Source organism: Rhinopithecus bieti, unplaced genomic scaffold (genome assembly GCF_001698545.2).
Source record: "Rhinopithecus bieti isolate Rb0 unplaced genomic scaffold, ASM169854v2 scaffold_33245, whole genome shotgun sequence".
In the NCBI taxonomy this organism is placed as follows: Eukaryota; Metazoa; Chordata; class Mammalia; order Primates; family Cercopithecidae; genus Rhinopithecus; species Rhinopithecus bieti.
In genome coordinates, this window is record NW_016814320.1 from 481,418 (window position 1) to 493,646 (window position 12,229).

At 33.3% G+C, this 12,229-nt stretch overlaps 1 protein-coding gene across 1 annotated transcript in view; it reads right to left on the reverse strand.

The window, feature by feature from the left end:
* Positions 1-12,229, reverse strand: part of LOC108514057 (leucine-rich repeat-containing protein 7-like) — a 490,227-nt gene that overhangs the window by 415,039 nt on the left and 62,959 nt on the right. The window lies entirely within an intron of this gene.

Consider the following 12,229-nt stretch of genomic DNA (forward strand, 5'->3'; position numbering starts at 1 on the left):
GGGGGGAGGGAGGAGGGATTGCATTGGGAGTTATACCTGATGTAAATGACGAGTTCATGGGTGCTGACAAGTTGATGGGTGCATCACACCAACATGGCACAGGTATACATATGTAACAAACCTGCACGTTATGCACATGTACCCTAGAACTTAAAGTATAATAATAATAATAATAAAGAATAAATTATTTTAAAGAAACACTAAAAAAAAAACAGAAAAAAAAGATGTACCTATACAGGAAGGCTCCTATCATCACAGAATCAATACTCAGAGTCCTTTCGAGGAGCTTGTTTGGGTAGTAAAATTTTCACAAAAGTAGAGTTTGCAGAAAAGCTAAAGAAGTACTGGTATATAATTATGAGGCTGATGTTTCACTTTTACAGAAGTGATTAGGAGACCATACCACCTAGGCTCATCTCTCATTTTTTGCTTTAGGGGTATCTGATGATCTTTGTATGAAAAGTTTCGTTATCTAATGTATGATAATTCTTTATGAGTCATGGCAGAACATTAAAATACTATTCAAAAACACCATTTGGCTATGGTGGCTGAAACAGATAATTGGGTAGGCTTTAATAACTCTTACCAAATTTGGGACACAAAAGTCCATGGGTTACTACCTTTAATTTAGACAGGACATGTTACTCAATAAACTAATACCTGTCATTAAGTTAGTCTTTGATATTATCCAGGATCCTGTTTGGACCATCAGTTTTCCTCCTTTGACAAAAAATAGAAAAATTAATTTTAGAAGGAGAAAACTGTGCCTCAGTTTGAGTTAAAAAACTTGGACACTAAAAGGAGTTTTAGATTAGATTAATTTTTTCACCCAAGCCTCTTTGTTCACACTTTGTTTCACTCTTTACAATGGAGGTGTGAAAATTGGGTAGATGGCTACCTGCTATATAACACAGTATGGTGCAAAGAGCAGGAGCATAACAAGACAATATGCCATAGAACTCACCCAAGAGGTTCATAAGATTGGACAAGTGGTGATTCAAAACAGAGTTGCTTTAAATATAATAATAATCTTGAAGTGGAATATGTGTTGTCTTAGTTGAAGAACATTGTACTTTCATTTGAACAGATCTCTATGGTTCCAAAAAACAAAAATAATTTCATAAAACAAAGAAATAGTAAAATTAGATAATTTGTTTAATGTCCCCATATCTGGTTCTACAGCTTCTTCAGATTAGGTTTGAGTGCTCTTGGCTTAATTGTTATATTCTTGGTTCTTAACCTGGAAGCAGACTACAAACTCTTAAGGAGAATAATCCCCTACTGCATCCATTAGAGGAATCAAATTTTGATCTCCAGTGTTAAGTGCTGCTCCACAGTCACTGTTCTGTCTCATTAAATGATGCAACAAATGATTTTCCAATGAAAAGAACAAGAATATATGCCATTTTCAGAAACTGAAATGACTACCATCAGAAATTCTACACTTGATCATGACGTATCAAACAGAAGTACAGATCTGAATTAGTCATTCCCAGACAACAATAGTCTGTATTCTGGCATAGGATTGGAAATGATCAAATGAATGATTAATATTAAGAAATAAAATGAATATAATTTTTGACATAGTGTTAAACACTACTGAGAACTGGATTACTTTCCTGTATTTAATTAAGCAACATTGAGACAGTGCATAGTTTCCCATCTTTATATTAAAATTTAAAACAAACGAAATAAACTTGGCTATTCTCTAGGAAATATTTGCTTCTGAAAGATAATTCTGTGAACTAACCCCAAATTTTTTTTCTTGACACTGACATATTGCTTATCAAGACTCACTTCATTGTGCCCTCCAATCCTACCCTTTCTCTCTCCTTGCAAAATCAGCCTTAAAATCTCAGGCGAGTCTCTTAAACTCTAAAAATTTGTCCTCTTTCTATTCTGGACTAATACTAAGATTTTCTCAAGGTGGTATTTTCTTTTACTATATTAGGCTTAAGAAATTCAGCTTTGCTTCTTCAAGTCTCTGCTTACCTTTAAAAAACATTCCTTGTCTTTTAGAAAATCAACAGTTGACATATTAAAATGATTTTATGTAATTAAGTAAAATATGTTAGTTACAGGGAGATGGATTACATAAGGTAAAGCTATTTAACAGAATAGATACTTACAAATAGTCATGAAAGGTAAGAAAGGAAAAGAGAATTAATGTGTATTTGGTAACCCCAAGAAATACTATTTGACTTTTAAATAAATTACCGCATTTAATTCTCAAAAAACCTTCTCAATTTTCCAAAATTTTAGGTAGAAATAGAACTGGTAAGATTAAATATCTTGCCTAAGCCTCCATGTTTAGTTGTGATAAGTGGGATGTGGGATGTGATAAGAGATCAGGTCGTCTAACGAGCAGTCTTGTATTGCTACTCTTCTGTCCAACTCTGCAATGCTCAAATATTTACTTGGAATTAACCCCAAGACTTAGAACAAAATTATTTTTAATATGAAGATGTAAAGACAATAATACTTTTATGGAAAATATAAAACAGTGTGAAACGTTGATGTGAAACAAACTCAAAGAAGAATTACAAAACCACCCAAATTTATTTAGAGCTGTTAAACTCATTTATTCAGTAGTTTAAGATATACCTCCTCAAAACAAAACAAATGCTACCCTAAATCCCCCCACTAAATCTAGATGGTTAGCTAATCCACCTTATATAAACTCTGTGTGTGTGTGTGTGTGTGTGTGTGTGTGTGTGTGACAGAGAGAGAGAGAGAAGGGCGAAGGCGAAGGAAGGAAAGAGAGAGTTTCCCCAACTAATAAGAAGTCAGTGTAACTTTTATACAAAGAACACGACAAGGACAATATGAGAGAATAAAATGAGAGTCTAATTTCATTCATAAACAAAGTTAAAATATCATGAATAAAATATTAGCAAACTAAATCCAGTCAGATATAAATATTTATATCTTTTATGATCAATATAAGTTTCCAAGTATTCCAGACTGCATGGTTGGTTTGCCACTAGAGTGTCCATTGTAATTCCTCCAATAAATACATTAAAGGATAAAAATAATAGAACCACTTCAATATGTGCAGAAATATTTTAGATGAATTTCAACTCTGAGGTCTTTATTTGTCAGTAAATGAGGAATACCAAAATTTCTTTAACCCGAGAAAGGTTAAAGAAGCAAATATCATGGTTAATGTAATGGTGAACATGAGAAACATTCCCTTTATAGCCAAAAACAAAATAAATGAATCCATTATCAACATTTGTATTTAACATTTTGCTGGAACTTCTGAACAGCCATAATAAAAAAAAGATTACAAGATTACAGAAGGTGTTTAGATAACCATAGACTTTAATCCTCCTACTTCCTAACCACAAAATTTCTCTCTCTCTCTCTCTCTCTCTCTCTCTCTCTCTCTCTCTCTCTCTCTCTCTGTGTGTGTGTGTGTGTCTGTGTGTGTCTGTGTCTGGATGTAAAATCCTCTGGATTTGTGATACTAGAGCTCATTTTTTGAATTTATTGGTGAGGAGAATATACTCTAAAATGTAACTGGACTTTGAATTCTCATTTTGCCTAAGAAAAATGCCTAACAGATGAAACTGTCATATACAAGTAACATAAAAAGTTCTCAATAGATTTAGAATTGAACAGAACTGAATAGAATCACATATGTGGTTGCATGACCTGAAAACACGAATCTGGCCATTCTTTTTTGAATAAATATATAACTCTACACTTATCCTAGGTAGTATTGAATTGATGTATAGTAGATTCTTTGAAACCAGGAAGTAGGTCTGGTATTCATTCATTTATTCAATCATTCAATGACTATGTCCTGAACAAACTTACTCAATTTAATATTTTACCTACCAACTTAAAAAGATGAACAAATCTCATTTATTAAGGGAACTTGTTTAATTCATTTACTAATATCTGCATGATTTAGGTAAAAATTGATATGTGTTTTGCTCATTTTCACTAATTTAATACCTGCTATTAGATGATTTTATATGATTCATGTCATTACTATTGACATACTTTTTTTAAAAAAAATTCAGTAATGTGATGTGTAACTTATTTTGATATATCTTTAATTGCATTAGTTTCATAGGTACTGGAGTATATTGCTAGGTTGTTCAGGCACACTATCAACTTTTGGTTGTTTTCTGTGAGCAAACATTATTCTTTGTTCTAAATTGTTATAATTTTTAAAATCCAAATATTGTAAAAGACTATATTAAAATGTAATCTGTAAAATGAATTTCAACAGGAAAATTCCAATTATTTTATCACAAAAGCGTTTTAGATGGACAAACAATGAAAAAATCATTTTTTGTCAAAAATACAAAGTTTGCATTGTTTGATTACCTATACCATTTATTACCTCTAATTTTTGCTTTTTGACTTTATTTATTATCTATTTTATTTTAGTATTATTATTTTTTTAATTGAGACGGAGTCTTGCTCTGTCACCCAGGCTGGAGTGCAGTGGCCGGATCTCAGCTCACTGCAAGCTCCGCCTCCCGGGTTTACGCCATTCTCCTGCCTCAGCCTCCCGAGTAGCTGGGACTACAGGCGCCCGCCACCTCGCCCGGCTAGTTTTTTGTATTTTAGTAGAGACGGGGTTTCACCATATTAGCCAGGATGGTCTCGATCTCCTGACCTCGTGATCCGCCCGTCTCGGCCTCCCAAAGTGCTGGGATTACAGGCTTGAGCCACCGCGCCCGGCCTTATTATCTATTTTAGATTCTCAAAATAACTGCATTATCCTTTTAAATTCAATGCACCAAAATTATTACTTCCATAGGCAGCTTTAATAGAACTACTTTTAATCTTTTGGTAGTTATGGATTAATCACATTGACTAAGCTTAAAGCAAACACTAAATACACTATGGAATACTATGCGGCTATAAATAAGAATGAGATCATGTCCTTTGCAGGGACATGGATGGAGCTGGAGGACATTATCCTTAGCAAATGAACACAGGAACAGAAAATCAAACACTGCATGTTCTCATTTATAAGTGGGAACTAAATGATGAGAGCACAAGGACACATAGAGGGGAACACACGCTGGTGCCTTTTGGAGGGCGGAAGGCAGAGGAGGGAACAGATCAGGAAAACAAGTTATGGGTATTAGCTGATGAAATAATCTGTACTACAAACCCCCATAACACAAGTTTGTCTATGTAACAAACCTACACATGTAGCCTTGAACTTAAAATAAAAAGTTTAAACAAGCAATTTTAAATACTTGTATATCAGACATTTTTCGCTTCTCACTTCTCAATTTTCCTCTTCAGTCAAATTTTCTTTTATGTGTGCTTCAGTCTGTGGCCCAGTCTGACTCTATCATTAGGACCACTGGCTTTCTGTAATCATCTTTAAGTTTAAAAACCATCCCCGAAGTGAGATGCCAGTGGCTGCATTGTACCATGTCCAAAGTACCCTAAGAAAGGTGGTCACAGGAATCGTGTGCACACAACCAGAGCTCAAAACTGAGAAAGAAAGGGCAATTTGGATTTCATAGACATAAAGGAACAGGAATCTAATAGAATTCATAGTTAGGTTGATAAGAGTGAGCATCTGCTTATCCAGAAAACATAAAAGATACAAAATTTCAATAGAACCATAAATCAGGTATGAACAGCATTATTCTTCCAGAACCAAGAGATATTTTTAGGACTCAAAGCATAGATGAAAACTGTCACAGAACAGCTGGGCCACATGGGAAAACAGATTTTTTAAGAAATCTATTTGCAACATTTTCAAATGATTATCTCAAAGATCTTGCAGACCACATGAACATATAATGTGTTATCTAAGTTTTCAAAATTAACATAAAATTAGATGACAACATAGCTTGTAGCTATAGCAAGCTCTAGAGCCAGACTACTTAGGAACACTTCATGGCTCTTTCACTCTTTACCCTTATGACCTTAACACATCACTTATAATCTTGTTGTGTCTCAGGTCCCATATCTGTAAAATGAGTATATTCATACTCTCTATCTAGTTGGACTATTATAAAATTAAATGTACTAGTAGATAAAAATTAGAGTAGTACATGACAGATTGTAAGTACTTCCAAAATGTTAATTTTTATTAAATATTAGCTTTAATGTCACTAAGTATAAGTGAGTTAAATTCTCCTAACACACTGGAAAGACTCAGACTGGATCAAAAAGCAAAGTACAACTACAAGCTATTTATAAGGGTCACACTCAAAACAAAATGACAGGAAAGATTAAATGTAAAGTTTAGACAAAAATATATCATCAAACAAGAACAAAAAAAGAAATCAAACATTAAGATAATACTGTTAAAAATTATTTCCCCTTGCCAGGGTGAGGGGTCCCCAGCCCCATGATGGGCCCTAGATTAAAAAATAAATAAGTAAAACGGTAAAAAGAGTTTTTATAAAATATAACATTTTAAAAGTATGTTTGGCCGGGCACGGTGGCTCATGCCTGTAATTCAAGCACTTTGGGAGGCAGAGGCAGGCAAATCACTTGAGGTCAGGAATTCATGATCAGCCTGGCCAACATGGTGAAATACTATCTCTATTAAAAATAGAAAAATTAGCTGGATATGGTGGCACATGCCTATTATACCACCAACTTGGGAGGCTGAGGCTGGAGAATTGATTGAACCTGGGAAGCAGAGGTTGCAGTGAGTTGCCATCACACCACTGCACTCCAGCCTAGGTGACAAGAGGGAGATTTTGTCTCAAAAATTAAATAAATAAATAAATAACCAAAAAAAGCACATTTTAAAGCAAATCTTTAAATTGGACAGATATGGTAATATAATTTTGATAAAAAGATAAAGTTATTACATAATCATTAATCTTTAATAATAACAGGACGTTAACATATAATCTGCATAAGTGTTGGAATCAAGCAAATTAAAATAAAAAGGACAGTAATTGTAGATTTAACTCATTTTTAAAGAAAGCATTTTACAGAACTGTAAACAAAAAATATATAAGGAATGGCATCTGGATACTATATGATTGTTGATTTAATAATTCTAGGTCAAACTTGTTACCTTATGGAAACTTCATAAAGTAATCATGGAAGATTTAAAAATATTAATCAGATATTATCCCACAAAAAAAGACTTAAGTTTTCAATAGTACAATTGTAAATACTCTATTTCTGTGATTTCATTGCATTAAAATTACAAAGTATTAATACAAAGCAAAAGGAAAGAAAACTTTCAATTATTTGGAAATTATAGAAATGCTCTACTTAACTCTTGGTCCAAAGAGAAAATTAAAACTATTTAATTTTTAATTAATTTTAATTATAAAATTAGAAACGATTTAGCAAAATGGTAGTCATAAAATTAAATATTTATTCATTAATCCCATATATAGTCATTATTCTAGTCACTGAAACTCCAATAATGAACAAGATAAATTCTGTACTTGCTTGGATGGCACTTAGTGTCTGCTTGGGGAAAAGTGAGAGGCATTTACTTATTAACTCAATCTCTCACTCACTCAATAAACCCAAGTCATCAAATAACCACAGTGGGGCAAACACTATGAGAAGAGAACAAAATATGATGATAACAGAACAGTGGTTTGGAGTACTAAAAGACGTTAAAGGGAAAATTAATGTAAAAGGATTCTTGAAAATAAAATCAGTAAAGTGAGCTTTATCTCTCTAATTACATAAAATGATTAATCAAAATTACATACAATTTAGAAGGAACGATAGAGACAATTTAAAATGCTATAAGGGAATACTTGACACTCAGCTAACTGTAAATTTAATAAATATTTATAAACCATATATCACAGTGTGGGTATTGTGCTAGGTGCTGAGGACAAAACTGTGTCCTATCCTCACATAGCTCAGAGTCTAGTGTGGAAGCTACAATATGAAGTATCTGGGGAAGTACGATATACCGTGATCATTGCTGGAGGGATGGAGGGAAACAATGGGTGCTGTGGGCACACCCGAGTGGCCACTTGCCACAGGAAGAAATGCATGGGGTCCTAGCCAGAGGGAACAGCTTGCACAAAGTCTCTAAGGTTACAGAGAAGACATTTTATTAGATAACCTAAAGGTTCAGACTGGCTGATGCAGAGAGAAGAAAAATATTTAAAAATTTAAAAAGAGGCTGTATGGAAAAAGGAGGAAAGACTTTCAATCAGAAAGTCTTGTAAGACATGATAAAGGTTTTGTATTTAAACCTTAAGTCAACAAGGGAGGCTTTGGAGTGGTATGAATAGGAAACAGACATGACCAGATTTAAGATTAAGATGTATACTCTGGCAAGAGAGTTGAAAACAGACTGTGAACACACTGAGCAGGATGATTATGAGTTTGAGTTTATTAAGCCAGCTAGAGTGTAGTAAGATCCAAAGGTAGAGATTGGACTTTTAGGGGAAGAGGTGGAAGAAGCCTAAACACTTCACTATTATCTAATTGAACAGAGCTCTGCATGGAGGGTTATCTCACACCAGCGCACCTTTGATAACAAAATGGCATTTTCTCTTTATTTTTTGGCAACTCTTGCCAGAAAAGCTCTCACGGAGCTTTATGGAGAGGGGAAAGAAAAGACTGTCAGGGGAGGACCTTGGCCTCCCTGGGGCCCTGGCCATAATGATGTCAAACAGAACTGGAACATCACCCTCATCCACAATCATCAAGATTACATCAAACCTTGAGATAAACCTTGTAGCTACAAGTCAGAGTTTTGAAAAATGAGGAGAGATGCGGTCCTATGGCAAAACTCTAAAGAATATCAACAATGAGATGATTTGAGTTCAAGGTGTGTAAAGACTGAGGAGTAGTCAGAAAGCAAGAACCAAAATGAATAGGATATGATATCATGTAAAACAGCAGAAAAATAATTTCATAGAAAATGTGCTTACTGTGGTCCCTTGCAGCCTTGGTAAGGGCAAGTTAAGTCAAACAATGAAGACAGAAATCCATATTGCAATGAAGTAAGGTATAACAGGGTTTCAAAAAGTGCAGACATAAAGAAAAGATATTTAAGGTGATAGATATTCCAGTTACCCTAATTTGATCTGTACACATTATACAGATGTATAAAATTATCACAGGTGCTCTGAAAATATGTACCTCTATTAGGATTCAATTAAAAAAATGAAAAAAAAGAAGTGCAGGCAGTCAATGTACACAATTTCCTCAAAAGGAGAGATTTTTAAAACATGTAACCCAAAAGCCAGAAGGAAAAAGTTACAGATCTGGCTATATAAGCAATTTTACAAAATTTTTTACAAAATTGCTTATATATCATGCATTTTGCCAATATTTTCTCCCAGTTTGTTATTTGTCTAATTCTTTTGACAGTTTCTTTCACACAGCAGACATTTCAAATTTATTTGGTATATCAAGCAATTAAAAAAAGAAAAAAATTATAATATTTACTCATAAATGGCCCGAAGAAATATAAAATAAAAGGGTAAAAGATAGAAAATAGGCAACTAACAGAAAAGAAATAGCCTATGAATATTTGGAAAGGTGCACAATATTATTAATCAATAAAAAATTAAAACTATGAAGTAAAATGATTAATCAAAAGTATGTGAAATTAAAAATGATTGACAGAAAATTTCAGATTTTAGATTAAAATATTTAGATTTTAGATTAAATAATATTTGTTACTAATAACAAAATAAAGGTAGCAAGTACAGGTAAATTGAACTGTAGATGGGTTGGCAATCGTTACAGACATTTTATAAGGCAATTTGGCAGTAAGTATCATGCCTTTAAACACTTAACTCTCAACCTATTAATAGCAACTCTGTAAATCTACCCTATAGAAATATGTGCTAATTTTACTATTGTTTGAAATAGCACAATATTGAAAACTGTCCATCAGTAGGGAAGTGGGCAACTCTTTTAAAAATGTTTGCAGTGGATAGGAGAGGAATAGATTATATATATGGAAGACATCCAAAGTTGTTTGCTATTAATAGAAAATTCTTGTAGAAGTTAAAATGAGGAAAGAAGGAACAAGTAAATAGAGAGATGTTGAAGATACAGAAAATACAGATAAATGCGTGGATGGAGGCAGAATACAATGTAATCTAATGCACAGGCAGAGAAGTCACCATTATAGGAAGCAGGATACTGGAGGGAAAAAAAGAGGATAGGTACACATGCCAAGATGATTACATATTTGGTGACAAGAAATTGAGAAATTTCACATGTGATGATGTCTACATTCTCCGTGATTTAAGAAGAAAACTAGCTCAGCTGTTGAGAGTTGAAAGAGTTGTAGTGAAGTTAGATTTTGGGGAAGTGACAAAGATAATAAATATTTACTGAATAAAATGGGAACAAGAGATTAATAGTAAAATATAGAAATATTAAATTTAATAGCATCAATCTATCCGTTATTTACTTCCCTCTACAGTTAACATAGGCAGAGAGAGACGGAAAGAACATGACTGTAATCAAGAATAACAAAGAGAAAGTAATTGAGAATATATTGGAGATACATTGGATAAAGTGACATACTAAAGAGCCAAACTATGTCAAAATAGAGATGAAATAAGGAGAATCTAGAGAGAGAAAGTGTAGAGTCATCCTGGGACTAGAATCTCTGTGTGTTTGAATAATAGGTTATAGACCAAGTGACTGAGCTTGGAGACGTGCAGGTTGCAGAGTGGGATGCTTAAGGGTAAGGTTACAAAGACTTGGTATTTCCAGCTGATAACATGGTTCAAGGTAGGCATAACATACTCCTTGATGGAAATACTGTCTAAATACTATAAAGATTTTAATACTTCTTAATTTATGTATTCTTATTTGTAGTTTCAAACAAAATCTCTGTTCAACTAAAAAAGTTGCCAAAGTGGTATCTGTTCAAACCTTTTCCTTATTTTTTAATCAGATAATTCATTTTCTTATTGTTGAATTTTAGGAGTTGTGTATTTTGGATAACAGCCTTTCATCAGTTATGTTTTTTGCCAATATTTTCTCCCAGTTTGTTGACTAATTCTCTTGACAGTTTCTCTCACAGAACAGAAATTTCAAATTTTAATGAAATCCTGCTTATCAATTATTTCTCTCATTGATCATGCCTTTGGTGTTATAGCTAAAAAATGCATTTCCAAACCCAAGGTCATCTAGATTTTCTCCTATATAATCTTCTAGAAGTCTTATGGTGTTAAGTTTTACCTTTAGGTCTATAATCCATTTTGAGCTTTTTTTTTTTTTTTTTTTTTTTTGTGAAGGGTGTAAGGTCTGTGTCTAGATTCATTTTCTTGCCCATAGATATCCAGTTGTTCTAGCACCATTTGTTGAAGAGACTGTCTTTTCTCCATTGTACTGTTTGTGATTCACTGTCAAATATCAATTGACTATATTCTGAGTTAACTCTCTATTCCATCCCACTGATCTATTTGTCTATTCTTTGCCAATACCACATTGTCTTGATTACTATAATTTTATAGTAGTTGGAGTTCAGTACTTTTATCACTGGACTTTGTCCTTTTCCTTCAATATTATATTAGCTATTTGGTGTGTTTGCCTGTTCACATAAACTTCAAGATCACTTTGTTAATATCCACAAAAGAACGTGATGGTAGTTTGATTGGGGTTACATAGAATCTATAGATCAGGTTGGGAAAAACTGAGATCTTGATAATATTGAATCTTGAATCTTGAATTTTGTATTTCACTTGTTCATTGCTGTATATAAAAAAGCAACTGACTTTTGTGTGTTGAGTTTCTATCCTACGACTTTGGTGTAATCACTTATTCAAAAGTATTTTTTTACTCATTTTGATTTTCATAGAAATGAATGTGTTATCTGCAAACAGACAATTTTCTTTCTTTCTTTCCAATACATATACCTTTTATTTCCTTCTTTTCTCTTATAGCATTAGCTAGGACTTCCAGTACAATGCTGAAAATGAATATTGAGAGAGATATTTTTGCCTCATTTTGGGAAAGCTTCAGTTCCTCCCCATTAAGTATGGTATTAAGGAAACAATTTGGGGAAGACAATGCCTAGTGAAAGAAGGCATATACCAAATATGTTAACTATAATGTAAAGCTAACAAAAGTAAACTGTGGTGTTTGTAAAAAAAAAATAGAAAATGAGCCAAAATCTAGCCATAAGTAGAAAGCTGAAACTGGATCCTTTCCTTACCCCTTATACGAAGATTAATTCAAGATGGATTAGAGACTTAAATGTTAGACCTAATACCATAAAAACCCTAGAAGAAAATCTAGGTAGTACCATTCAGGACATAGGCATGGG